The sequence below is a fragment of the Eptatretus burgeri genome, chromosome 8 (genome assembly GCF_056783735.1).
Source record: "Eptatretus burgeri isolate ZD-2024b chromosome 8, Ebu_testis_v1, whole genome shotgun sequence".
NCBI lineage: Eukaryota > Metazoa > Chordata > Myxini > Myxiniformes > Myxinidae > Eptatretus > Eptatretus burgeri.
Window position 1 is genome coordinate 73,710,618 of NC_140968.1, and position 15,494 is coordinate 73,726,111.

Sequence of the window (15,494 nt, forward strand, 5' to 3'; positions counted from 1 at the left end):
ATGCAATGACAACTAGAGGGGGAGCACTCGGTAGAGTGCAAAACCTCCGCCGCCAATACTGCTTGGTCACTCAAGTGAACCTGATATACTATTCATTCAATTTGACATCAGCAGTGCTCAGAGTTATAGTTTGCAACTTTCCCTTTTACTTTTAACTTTTACATACTCAATTCATTCGTCATAATTAGATTCCTTGAGACAGAAATTGATTTTACGTGGGTATATCCACCTGAAGTTCCAAAACCAGCTGCAATTATAATTTTGGCATGTTTTTTTTTTGTTGGAAATCACTTATAACATGTAGAAATGCAAAAAAAAAATTCTAATATTTTTTCAAAATGGCCGCCATATTAGACTTTGGACCAAGTCCAAAATCTAATGGCATGATCCTTGGACCATACCTAATCCCCCCGCCAGGTTTCGTCGAAATCTGTCGAGGAGTTTTTCCTTAATACTGTTCACAAACAAACAAACAAACAGAAAGGGGTGAAAACAGTAACCTCCGATCTTCGATGGCGGAGGTTAATAAAGTGGGGGGGGGGGGGGACCAGAACAACACAATACACTTAACCTCTACGAAAATTGACTGTTTGTCTATCTTAGTCGAACTTAACACACAAACATAATTCATCAGGAACACAGGACACATGAAAGAATAGGACAGACACGGATGTGGAGCCTTCCCTGAGGTGCCTGTGAAGTGTACATGTGGAACTGATGGACTTCAAAGCGGTGCCCCCCTCACTCGTGCTGACTCTTACTGTGGCTAGGATAGCTCGTTCCTCAGCTGGGATGGCTCACACGCTCAAGCTGAGCTGACTGCGAGACTCAGCATGGGATTGACCTCGTCCTCTCCTGGTTCTTGCTGCAGTGCTGACTGCCTCTTGACTCAGTTTGTGCTGAGTTTGCAGCTAGCTCATATAGCCACCGCTGCACCCCCCGCTGCGATGCACCCCACAAGTGTCATGCACGCGCACCCACGGTGACTAGGTTGTTCATATGTCTCAAGCATGTCAACGTAGCTGTGTCTGAAGTTGCTCACATGGACAGGTGGCCATGTCGATGGAATGAGTGGGGCTCCCACAGGTGTACACACCATTTTGACAAAGTCCGATGGAAAGGTGAGAAATTATATTGGGAATGATTAAAAATGTTAATTACAGTGGGAATAGAAGGTGACAATAGGTTCATATACACCTGATCCTGATCATGTCCAACTGAGGTTGCAAAACACTTACAACATGCATTATGACATAAATAATTCATATTTAACACTTCATTCACCCCTAAGCAATTTTCGTAACAATATTATCCACAAAGATCCATGCTGTATGGGAAAGCTTGCATTTGGATTAACAGACAAAACAAGAAAAAGAGCAATCAGAGATTGCAGACCCTCACCAGGACATGTTTTGTGTGGTTTGTTGTGTGGTGTTTGTGTATTTTGTGTGGTGTCTGTGTCGTTTTGTGTGGTGATTGTCATTGTGTACTGGTGTGTTAAGTAATTAATAAGAGACGTAATTAGAACTGTTACTTTATAACTGCTGGCAGTGATGACCGGGTACCAAGACGTCCCGTTTGATGCCACCCCACTTTGATTGGACACCTGACCCTGACCCATGATGGTTTTTATGTTATTTAATTGAATTTAGAATGGGATTAAAATAAATTCAATTCAAATCAAATGGAAGACCAAATTAGTACAGTTCTTCATTAGAGTAATCAGAAGGAACCCAAACAAGCAAAAAGCAAAGATGAAGTTATCAGGAGGAACCTGGATAGGATTCACATTTCAGCTGCTCCTCCTCTACCCTCAAACCAATCCAGGTACAGCCAGGTGAGCCTTATTCAAAAAATAAATAAATATATAAAAAAATTAAAAACCCAGATTAAAAAATTAAATAATTCTGGCTCCCAGACCATGTGTCCGATCAGTTTAAATTTAAAACATGTATTCTACATCACCACCAGATTACAAATGCCCTCGATCTGCCCAGCCGTTCTGAAGATTTTACATGTCTTTGGGTAAATCCAATATGGCTGTCAAACCGTGTGACCTGTGACATCATATTGTGAACCTTTTGTTCCTTATGGATAGGTGGTCACATGTGTACTGTTTCACCTCAATCTGTTCAGCCATTTCGGACATTTTTGAAGGTTTAAAAAAAATTAAAAACTATGGCTGCCGAATCACGTGACCAGTGACGTCATCAAAAACATTTTGTGGACCATTTTATCCCATGATGACCCTCAAAATTTGTCATACTGATCGGATGTGGTGTTCCACATCTGCAACTATGACGTCAGAACAAAGGCACCTATAATGTCATGAAATTAAATCACACAAATTCCCCTTGAGGAGTACTTGCTATGTGCCAAGTTTCAATTTTTTCCTTGTTGTGGTTTCAGAGATACAGAGGTCCAAAGTTTTTTTCCGTTTTTCCAACATGGCTGCCACCCTACGTGACCTATGACGTCATAATTATTATGAAAACATTTTACATAAGTCATCACACCAATAGTGAAAATTTTGTCTCAATCCGCCAAGCAGTTGTGGAGGAAAACACGAAAGTTCTACGTGAACAAACACACAGACAGACAGAGAGACAGACAGACAGACAAATGGACCCAAATTCAATACCCTCTCCTTCAGCAAGGGTAACAATCTTCTATTCTCTGGGAGGTGTGGGAGGGGAGTGGGGGTGCTGTCTTTCGAATATATATATATATATATATATATATATATATATATATATATATATATATATATATATATATATATATATATATATATATATATATATATATATATGTATATATATATATATATACACTGATGAGCCAAAACATTATGACCAGCTGCCTAATATGCTGTTGGTCCTCCCTATGCTGCCAAAACAGTGCCGATTCACTGAGGCATGGACTCTACAAGACTCCTGAAGGTGTTCTGTGGTATCTGGCACCAAAACATTAGCAGCAGATCCTTCAAGTCCTGTAAGTTGCGAGGTGGAGCCGCTGTGGATCGGACTTGTCAGTCCAGCACATCCCACAGATGCTCAATCGGATTGAGATCTAGAGAATTTGGAGACCAGGGCAACACCGTGAACACTTCATTATTTTCCTCAAACCATTCCCGAACAATGTGTGCAGTGTGGCAGGGCGCATTATCCTGCTGAAAGAGGCCACTGCCATCAGGGAATACCATTGCCATGAAGGGGTGTTCCAAGTCTGCAACGATGTTCAGGTGGGTGATGCGTGTCAAATTGACATCCACTTGAATGGCCGGATCCAGGGTTTCCCAGCAGAACATTGCCCAGAGCAACACACTCCCTCCACCGGCTTGTCGTCTTCCCACAGTGCATCCTGGTGCCATCACTTCCCCAGGTAAACGGCGCACACGTACACGGCCATCCATGTGATCTAAAAGAAAACGGGACTCATCGGACCAGGCGACCTTCTTCCACTGCTCCATGGTCCAGTTCCGATGCACGCGTGCCCATTGTAGGCGCTTTTGATGGTGGACAGGGGTCATCATGGGCACTCTGACCGGTCTGCGGCGATGCAACCCCACATGCAGCAGGATGCGATGCACTGTGGATTGTGACACATTCCTCCCGTGACCACCATTAAAATTTTCTATGACTCGTGCCACAGTAGACCTTCTGTCGGTTCAGACCAGATGAGATAGCCTTCGTTGTCCTCGCGCATCGATGAGCCTTGGGCGCCCAACACCCTGTTTCCGGTTTGTGATTTGTACCTCCTCTGACCACTGTCGGTAGGTACTCACCACTGCTGACTGGGAGCACCACACAAGCCTTGCCGTTTCAGAGATGCACTGACTCGGTCGTCTGGCCATAACAATTTGTCCCTTGTCAAAGTCGCTCAGGTCTTTACTCCTGCCCATTTCTCCTCCATCCAACACATCAACTTCAGGAACTGACTGTTCACTTGCTGTTTAATATATCCCACCTCTTGACAGGTGCCATTGTAACAAGATAATCAATGTTATTCACTTCACCTGTCAGTGGTCATAATGTTTTGGCTCACCAGTGTATGTGTATGTGTGTGTGTGTGTGTGTGTGTGTGTGTGTGTGTGTGTGTGTGTGTGTGTGTGTGTGTGTGTGTGTGTGTGTGTGTGTGTGTGTGTGTGTGTGTGTGTGTGTGTGTGTGTGCGTGTGTGTGTGTGTGCATATATATATATATATATATATATATATATATATATATATATATATATATACCATAACTCCAAAACCATGAAACCTGGCAGCTTGAAATTTTGCAAGCACATGAAGGGAACTCCAAGGCAGTGCATGGGTGAAAATTGGATTTGGGTTAATTAAAACACCCTTTTTGAAGATAATTCATGGCCTTTTTTATTATCCTTTATCGAGGTGTAATCCTTGGTCAGCCCTCTGTCAGCGAGCTGGGGTCTTAATTTGCCATTTTGTTCGGCCTGCTCAACAATGCCTTGACTTTGAACAGGCCACAACGGTTTCTTATCGATAAAATGCTCATGGTTTTTTTTCTTCACTTTCCTCACTCATATCATCGAATGCCCAATCATCATACCTATGAATCGCTTTGTACATCGCTCTGCTTATTAACACCCTGAGACGCCAGTGTTCTTGGCTTTATTTCATTTCTGCATGTGCGATAATCTCTAGAATCTCTTAACCTGAGCTGAATTTCAAACTTTAAACTGCAGAATTGACCTCAGCCCTTAATTTGACCTTAAAATTTTTGAAAATGGGTTCAGGTTAAGAGATTCTAGACTCAAGAGCTTGTCGAATTTCAGCTGTAATGTTTTAGACGTCCAGAGAGTTGTATTTGCAAATTATTTCATAATTAGGATGAATCCAGACTGTGGTTGTCTCCGGAGGTGTCCGAGCGGTTGTTGTCTCTGGAGGTGTCTGGGTGGTTGTGTCTCTGGACGTGTCTGGGTGGTGGTTGTCTTCTGACATGTCCTGGCGGTGTTTATCTCCAGATGTGTCCTGGCGGTGTTTATCTCTGCACGGTGTTTTTGGTATGACCGGTAGAAAAATTCTTTCAGACATTATTTTGTTTTAATTTTCACTGTTATTCTACTCAGACAAATTTTCATGAGACAGTATGAATCGTAATTAATGCTCCACTGCATGTCTGCCTTCCTTTCCCTTCACCTCATGCTTACCTCCTCCCAAACCACTTCCAAACCTCCTCCCAAACCCCCTCTCCCTCCATCCCTATAAAAAATAAAAATAAAAACTCTGGATGTTTTTAAGCATTGCAACTGAAATGTCACAAGCTCCAGAATCTCTTCACCGAAACCGAATTTCAATATTTAAACTGCAGAATTGAACTTAGCAGCAGTTCCGACTGCGAAAAAAGAATGCGTTTATTTGGCCAATTTGCATGTTGTTTTATACTCGGAACATCGATGGACATTGTTTAGTATTACCCAGCCATCCATCCATCCATCCATCCATCCATCCATCAGGACCATACTCTGTGCAGAGCATTGGTGCTGCCAAAGCAGATTCCTTGGCTACTGTTTACAATCCTGGACGGGTCGCCACTCCGGCACAGTATACCAGCATGCTGGCACTCATTTTACCGACCTCAGAAGGATGACAGGCAGAGTCAATCCCACCTGGTATTAATTCAACAGCTGAATAGGGTTTGAACTGAGGATCATAGCATCCCAAGCCCACCACCCCAACCATTAAGCCAACACCAGGCATTATGACCCAGCCAGTCATTCCTTATCAACTATTTCATTGGAGTGCTTGCTTGAGTGCTTAATAGCGGTGGGCAGATAAATTCCAAAGTACTCGATTCACACCATGCAATCAAAATAGATGTCGATTCCAAGTAATTCTTATTTCATCGATACAAGTGGGTATTTTTTCAGGAATTTTTTTTAGTCCCTGTTGGCCAGGTTCCAGTTACACGTCGCCCCAGTAATGTATTAATTTAAAAGGAAAAGATCCCTGGGGTGTCCTGTTTTCAATATAGCAGCAAAAGCAAGTCATCTGCAAACCAAACATGCCCAAGGGCGTGTTCCCTTTAAATGAATAGCGAGGCATTTAAAGTTCGCCGGTAAAGCGTGCTGATTGCTTTGCTGAGGGATGGGAAAGAAATACATCGACTGATAAAGTTTTGACAACATGAAATTCAAAAGGTCCAGAAGTGCAGTTTTGAATTAATTTGGGAAGGGTAAAGAAGACAGTCCAAAAGTTACATGCTCGCTTTGTTCAATAGATGCATCACTTCAATACATCCAATATGCTCAAACATTTGATAAACAAACACCAGAGAGAGTACCTATTTGTGACAGTTGAGAATTTGGATTCAAAGAAACAAAAGTTTGAAACGGCAACAAGTTTGCTTATGCAATCGAGGAGTGAAAGCACTTTCATGTTTTATGATGCCAACAATTTGTGTAGGTGGGCTATGTCTCAATCTTTACCTAATGGAAAACTTAAATGGGTTAAAGAAAAACATTATGAAAAAGTTTTACTTGACATTTATTGTTATCTCCTCTCAAAAATAATTGGATGAAGCTGAAGTTGGATATTATTTTGAGGTTGATTTAAAATATCCAGAATAAATTCTTCACAAACATAAAGACCTACCTTATGCCCCTGATAAAGAAAGTCCAAGAAAAGAATGGTTAAGTGATTACCAATAGTCATTCAATATAAAAGGTAAATCTCCAGAAAAACTACTTACTACATTAAATGATAAAGAAAGTTATGTTTTTGCATCAAAGGAACTTGAGACAATATTTATCTGCTGGGTTGAGAGTAAGGAAAATTCATAAGATTTTGAAATTTAAACAAAGTCATTCGTTAAAGAAGTATATTGATTTTAATACAAAAAGGAGAACAGAGGCAAAATCAGATTTTGAGAAGGACTTTTATAAATTAATGAATAATGCTGTATTTGGAAAGACTATGGAAAATATTAGGAATCGACAAAACAAAAGACTTGCTACATCTTGGAAACAGGCTTCAAAGTTAATTAACACACCAAGTTTTTAACGAGCGGAGGTGTTTTCAGAGAACTTTTGTGCTATTCATTTAAAAAAAGAGAGTATTGAAATGGATAAACCTATTTATATAGGAACATCAATTCTTGACTTGTCAAAGTCGTTAATGTATGACTATTACTATAATAATTTAAAATCAAAGTATAAGGATAATGTGTCATATGGATACAGATAGTTTTATATTAGAAATTAAGACAAGTGATGTACATGAGGATATGATTGATAATATTGATATAAATAACACAAGTAATTATAAGTCAGGTGATGTGTTGTTTTCATCAAATAATAAAAAGGTTATTGGAAAGTTTAAAGATGAATTGGGTGGGAAGGTCATGAGTGAATTTATAGGATTGAGATCAAAGTTTTATGCTTTTACGTATATTGATAATAATAACATTGAAAGGTGTGATAAGAAGCTAAAGGGAATAAAGAAATAATATAATCAAGGAAACAATTAACTTTAAACATTATTACAACTGTTTAACCTTGAAGAAGGAAGAGTACAGAAAAATGAATACAATAAGAAGTTATAAACATCAATTATATACAGAAGAGATAAATAAGAAAGCATTAGGAACTTTTTAGGATAAAATATATATTTTAGAGAATGGAATCAATAGTCTCCCTTCTGGGTATAAGTATAAGTGTTAAGATATTGGGTTGGCGATTTTAACGTTCTACCGCCGTCTTCTTACTGATTTATAAATGATAGAACCAAGCAATAACCAAACCAAAGAATGGAGATGTAATCAGCCTTGGTATTTAAATGGAAAACATAAAGAATGTGAGAAATATCATATAAGTTTTATTGAAGAAATAACTGGGGTAAAAGTAGATAAAACAAATAAGCAGATAAATTTTAATTAGAAATAGGTTGGAGGATGTAAAGAAAAAAATTGATATGCTTGAATGGACTGAAAACTTTGATGGTTATTAATTGAACAATGGATAAACAATTTATTACAATCTCAGAATGATATGTGGCTCAGGAGGTGGTCAAACAAGAGCATTAAGAGAAGTTTATCATTTCATCTCTGCTCAACAAAGACACAAACCAAGAACTAAGTTCCAAAGTAACCTTTGTTAATATACTTGATGGTGATGAATGTAATCGGAAAATGAAGTTATTCCCCAAAGTAGAACATGGACAAATATTCATTGGTTCGCTCTTTGAATGGAATGAAAATATGAGGGAAAGAAGTGCTTTAATCAGTCAGTCTCAATTTTACATTTGCTTGTATGGGAGGGGGAGGAAATCAGTCTCCTATTTTGGGCTTTTGGGGCTTTAGTCAGTCTCAATTTTACATAGGCTTGTATGGGAGGGAAGGGAATCAGTCTTAATTTTGCATTTGCTTGTATGGGAGAGGGAGGAAATCAGTCTCCTATTTTGGGCTTTTGGGGCTTAAGTTAGACAGTTTTTCCCTTTTCCCCCATTCATTTGAATGGCTGCCTCAAGCCCCATGCCCCATTTATCCTCTACACACACACACACACACACACACACACACACACACACACACACACACACACACACACACACACACACACACACACACACACACACACAATTGTTGTGTGACAGGTGGGAAAATTAGCTGTAATTGAGAAAACACGTTAATACGGTGAATGGCTCAGAAATCTGGTGTTATCAAATGTATTTTGCTTTGAAACTCATAAAGAGAAACCTTTTAACCTTTGTAAAGCACTGCACCGAGTCATATAAAGTAACCAATTGCTTCAGAAACAGTCACAAGGATAAAGGAGAATGTGATCGCTCTTATGCTGCTGAGGTTAAAAGTTAAAACCTCCAAGAAAAGGGATGAAACGTGGCCACCACAGTGCTTGTAACCAAGCATGCAGGCGTACACACACACCTACGAAGAGTTCTAAATTACAGATTCAAATATAGCCAAAAATGTAACTCTACCTTGTAGCAACTGCCAACTGTACATCCCAATTGGGACATGAACTCCACTGCCGTCCACTGTATGGCATTCAGCAAGCGGCTTATGCACTCAAGTAAGCACTCCAATTCAATGGTTGGCAAGCAATAGCTATGCCTGAATGTCCAAACTTTGTCCGAATTAGACAAATGAACACTTTCTAGTCTTTGGAACTGCTGCTAAGTTCAATTCTGGAGCTGAAGTTTTGAAATTCAACTTAGTTTTGGAGATTCTCAAGGTTATGGCATGTGCGGAAATGAAATAAAGCCACAAACGCTGGCATCTCCAGGCGTTTATAAGCATTGCAATGTACCCAACGATTTGAAGCTTGGATGGACAGGCATTCGATAATATGAGTGAGGAAAGTGGAAAAAAAAATTGTCGTTAAGAAATCGTTGCGGCCTGTTCCAAGTCAAGGCATGGTTGAGCAGGTAACATGGTGGCTTCAGACCCCAGAGAGGTTACCCAGGAAATGCCTTCAGTCCAGAGAGAGAGAGAAAGAGAGAGAGGGGTGGACGAGGATGCACCTGATAAAGGATATAATTGAATAAGGCCGTTAATTATCTTCAAAAGGGGTGTTTTAATGAACCCAAACACCCAATTTCACTCTTGCACTTCCTTGGAATTCCCATCGTATGCATGCAAAATTTCAAGCTGCCAGGTTTCATGGTTTTGGAGTTATGGGGTAGACACTCTGACACATACACACACACACACACACACACACTCACACACACACACACACACACACACACACACACACACACACACTCACACACACACATTGTCATTTATTAGTATAGATGAGTATATATAAAAATGTACCTTTACAGAACAAGAACAATACTATTGTGAGGGGTGGAGGGGTTTCCACAAGATAGCTATTCGGGATGGAGATCTCCCGGAAAGGGGAAAATATACATCTTACCAAGCATCTCTGGTCATTGACTGCATATGCGGATAATGTTTTCCATATGGTAGTTTCTCCCAAATAAACTTTTGTGATTTTGTGAGGTGAAGCTCTGCCAGGAGACGCTGGCACATTAAGTCCCATATATATATATATATATATATATATATATATATATATATATATATATATATATATATATATATATATATATATATATATATATATATATATATATATATATATATATATATTATGTACCGTATGCATACATGGCAGAATATTCCCCTCCTCCCGCTTCCTAGCCCACACCCATTTCCCTTTCCTCCCAACACTCCGATATACAGCACTACCAAACCTCTTTCCCTTCTGCCCCACCAATCGTCTACTCCTCACACTCCCCCACTTTCCTTTCTTTCTGCTGTTATCCTCTTTTTAACTCCTCTCAATTGTAATTTTCTCCATTTCACTCCCTCCCCACACTCAAACCACTGCTAAGTGCATATGTTGTAAATCGATGCCTGCTTAGTATATAAAATGATCTTCAAGTGTCGTCTTTCATTCGAGTTGACATGGACAGATAAAATATGCATTTACTACTTTTCTTAATTGCTCAAAAGTGTGTTTGAACACAAGAAATTTGTGCGAATATTGCTCACCTGTGAAGTTTTTTTTTTCTGATCAACGACCCCCCAACCACACCTTGATATGAGAGAATTGTCAGGATCGGGTCACCATGTGGCAGCCAATTGCATGTATCGAGCAGCATTTTCAGGGGCTTGCTTGGTGCTTGTTCACTGCTGCCATTTTATCCCCAAATCAGCAAAACAGTTCCAATTATGGACAGCTTGACAAAGGAATCCATAACCACTGACTAAATGGGGGTAACAGCACCTCTGTCGCTCGGCAGGCAAGTTACCTGATTTGTTGAGAGGCTGGAAACGCAGTGGATCGAGCTATGGAATTGTTTATAGCGAACTATGTAAACGTGTCACGGAGAATGCAAAATTATTAGCGAGCTGGTGGTAACCTTGGCTGAAGTCTTCGCTCCTCCCTGACTGTCCATTTTGTATAAAAACGAAAAAAAATATTATCATGTGCATCTCTTTGGTCTCATCATCAGCTATATGGCCTGTCCTCAACTGACCACATATTCCAATCCAGCACAGTTTGTAGCATCTGTACTGCAGGACCAATTTGTGCATTGGCGTCCGCAGCACTTCACGCAGTTCAAGACAATCGTACACAGCACTGTGAAGTACAGCTTCTCACTTTTGACCAGGTCTCCTGCATTCCTGGCCAGATGCAATACAGTCCCTCTCCCCAAACATCAAGTTTCATAAGAGAAGAAAGTTGAAGGCACTCACTTATTTAAAGACAGCATTCTCATCCTAGAGTCGTTTTCTTTTCACTTCTTCAATAAGTCTAAACTGGTACAATATTTTAAAAAAGGAGAATTTTGCCCAGGAAGGCACCTCAGACACATAAAAATACAAGGGACAGCGAAGCAGCTGAGACCAAGGAGGATATAATTTGGAACGGATGAATTAGATGACGTGGGTAAAGATGCTCCTGGCAGGAAATGTAGTGCAAAATCCTCTCTGTCCAACCTCTATATCTAAGCTCCTGGATCTTGATTATATATTTACTATTCTGAACGTCCTCACCAGAGGGCTTTTAAGACCTCGGGTGAAACGGGAGATTTCAAATACAAAATTATTCAGTCTACTGAACAGGACTGAGGAGGATGTGCATGTTCAGGGGCTGCCACAAGGAGAATTGAGAGCCGAGAAGCAGACATTGTCTTATGGAAGGGATTATGAATCAGGTCAAAGTGCTCCCTTTTTGTTCAAAGCCTTTTTGCAAAATTATTCAGTGATTAATGAATGATAGAGGTGACTTTGAAGCATTTGCGCTATTCATTAGTGAAGTACGTGGGACGGCCTCCGCTCTTTTCTCTGTTATTGGTGCCAACGTTCATGTTAAGATGCAGACAAAAATTACAATTACTTTATCTTCCTTTAATTAATCATTCAAACAATCAACGCTTCTTTCAAATAAATGGTTCAACAAAGGATCGCTTGCTATCTATTAAATACAAAGTGCTTTCAAGCAAAGCTGCTATGGAATTAGATAGTCTTCTGCTGAGTGAAGGTACAATTTATTTGTATTTCTTTTTATGGAGATCGAGGCTCATGGAAGAGCTGACTGACAGAAACGTGACAGTGACACAGCGATGGAGCGGAAGGAGTTGGCATAAGTAGGGACGTACAGACAGGGCAAGGGAACCGAGTGAGCTGAGAAGACGAGGAACATGTAAGCTGATAGACAAGGTGACGAACGGGTTAAATGTTGAAAAGTGCAGGTAGACGGGAGAGAAGTCAGTGGGAATAGATTTAAGATTGTTAATAGGAATAGTGGGTCATAAAAGATGGCAATGACTCACCATTATAAAGGAGTCGAGAGAATAACATGATTGGACAGGCTCAGCTGGGCTATTCTACAGGTGAGAGAAGAGGGAGATAAGAGTGGAGGTGAGCAGTTAAGCCTGGAATTTGGGGAAGGTAACAAGGTTTGGGTTATCACTGGAAAAGTTTGGCCTTGTCGGGCTCATGTGCGACAAATGACTGAGATGGTTGGTCGGACAAAACCAGAATTGAGGCGATCTAACATGGCGAGGCCACAAATCTATCCACTGTGGGAGAGGAACAGGCCTTGTACTCCAGTTTCCTGTTGTGTAACATGTTGAACTCAGAGATGTCCAGCGGAACTGTTCTGACCTCTTTCTTGAGGCCCCTATTACCATTGCTTCTTTTTGAATTTACTACCACTTATTTAATGGCCCCTATTATTCCCCCCTTTTTGTGGAGTCGGCCATGTAAAGTTTTTGGCCCAAGTCTTGAATGGACCACCTGGCAGGTGTGACATTCGACTGAAGGTGATTTGGGCAGGAATTTGTGATTCGTTCAGGGTGCCAGCAATGACTCTCATGCTCTTCATGAAAGAAACCTTGGGATATCGAATGCCCGCCAATGTAATGGTCGTCGAAAGGACACCCAGCTTAACATCCATCTGAACGATGGTGCCCTTTATGATGCAATGCCCTGCCTGCGAAGCATCAATCTGATGGTTTATAGTCAGGATGTGAATCGAACCACAACTAGACAGCTCAAAGGTCAAACCTCTGCACAATCATGTCCGACACTTTGACTTAATTTGGAGGGAATTATTGATTCACTTTGTTCTTGGCAGTATCAATATATTACACGTTCTTAACTGGTAACATAAATGGCCCATGAAGAATGCACTACCTCTGCAGCAACTCTGAGCCACCATTTTGACCCATTAAGGTATGAAAGGAAAGGGTAGGGAGTGAAAGTGGGAGTACAGGGTGTTTAACACAAGAACTACTATTACCACTAATATTACTCATTTCATGACTATTTACCCATATAATAGAAGAAGTAGGGTAACGTTTTTATTCTTGAGAAAGTGAGAATAAAGGGACCGAGATTAATGGTGGAACTTCTAAAGATGAATGAAAATAGAGCAACAAACCACACTTGTTGGGCCTGAGCAGCAGAAGTATATCTTCATTTTTTTAATATCATCTCCAAGTATGTTGCCTGTTGGTAAAAACCAATGGTTTGATTTTGAAACCAAAAAAAAAGTTTGATCCATTGTGCTGCAGCACATTATTAATGGGAAATTAACAACAGGGCAGAAGAGCGTTTTCAGCCACTACTGGAGTGAGTCTGACATTTAATTGCGTCACCTACAATGTTTTCAATGAAATTTGTTTGTCAAATTATCCAACTTACATACACAGTGCATTCTATTTCTGGGACCTGCCTGCTACCTCTTTTGGAAATCTGACTCGTCCTGTCCATTTCTTTTGTGCAATGCGCATGGGCCTTCTTGGTATAAAATATAATTAAAATGGGGACATGAGAGGTTACCTTCACAGAAAAATAATTATTGCAAGATGGAATCAGAATCAGCAGGGTAGAGTGTCAAAATGGTTTTGAGGACTTTAAGAGGTCACAGAGGCCTCATTATAACACTGGGATATTTGGCATGGTGTAACTGTCAGTAAGAAATGGAAGTCTCACAGATGATGTCTGGATCTGAATTTGATTGAAACTGGACATGATATATGCCCACACTCATGCTTTGTGCATTGCTTTGCACATCTTTCCAAATGTTTTACTGTATAAATAGTGTACAGTGTATTTAGTATACCGGGCGTAGTGGCGTGCGCCTGTAATCCGGCTACTGGGAGGCTTGGGTTGGAGGCTCGCTTGAGGACGGGAGCTCTGCTCTGCACTGGGCTGTGCTATGAGAGGGTGTAGGGCAGCCTGGAATCATGGCGAAACCCAATCCTTATCCCTGTGTCATAAGAGGTGACAAGGGTTACGTCAGGAAGGGAATCTGGCATAAAACCTGTGCAAAATCAGTATATGGATCTAACGGATGATCCGCTGTGGCGACCCCGAACGGGAGCAGCCGAAAGAGGAAGAAAAAGACAGTGTATTTAGTCCTGCAATTCTTTCATGAGAAAGTGATATATTCATATACATTGAAATTCATTTTCCATTGAAAAAAATACCAGCCTGGCGTTGGAATGTTTTGATTATCTCATATATATATATATATATATATATATATATATATATATATATATATATATATATATATATATACATATATATATATATATATATATTTATATATATATATATATATATATATTTATATATATATATATATATATATATATATATATATATATACATATATATACATATATATATATATATATATATATATATATATATATATATATATATATATATATATATATACATACATATACATACAGGGTGGGGCAGAGAAACGGGAGATTAAAAACAACTGATCTCTACTTTGCCAACATGATCGCAACTTTTTTGACTGATCAACTAGCTACTAGGTTTCCTCAAGTTAATGAGGCCAGTTGGTTTCAACAAGATGGCGCAATGTCTCACACCACCAGAGTGTTAATGGCCGCTGTACGACAACTTTTTCCTAACCACATCATCTGCAGGAATAGTGACATCATTTGGCCTCCAAGATCCCCAGACTTATCAACATGTGACTTTTTATGGGGGCACTTAAAAAGGAAAGCGTACACTCATCACACACACAATAGTGAAGAGTTGAAATAAAGACTTTGTCAAAAAATTGCTGGAATTTCTTTGGAGATGCTACGCTACGCCATAGGAAACGTGTGGAACACTTGAGGAATGCATGTGCAGAGATGGAGGTCACGTCGAGGATGTGATCTTCAAGAAATAAATGGCATGCTATTTACTTCAAGATGGCATATTTGTAATTTGGTAAAATGTTTATTTAATTTCCGAGTTTTAAAATCACCCATTTCTCTTCCCCACTCTGTATAACTTTTTCAATGCCCTAAGCTAAGGTGTTTCAAAAGTCGAGAATCATGTGAAAAAATGTTTTGGGTTGAAGACTATGCCTTTCAGATATAGATAGGATGTTGTGGGCTGATATAATGATTCCCACATAGTCCAGATTTAACGCTACTTAGCTTATTTCTTTGCAGACA

General features: G+C 39.8%; 1 long non-coding RNA gene and 1 pseudogene across 3 annotated transcripts in view; both read left to right on the forward strand.

Annotated features, from left to right (window-relative positions):
- Nucleotides 1-15,494, forward strand: part of LOC147022043 (uncharacterized) — a 135,098-nt gene that overhangs the window by 76,945 nt on the left and 42,659 nt on the right. The window lies entirely within an intron of this gene.
- LOC147022044 (signal recognition particle RNA) lies at nt 14,127-14,272 on the forward strand (annotated as a pseudogene).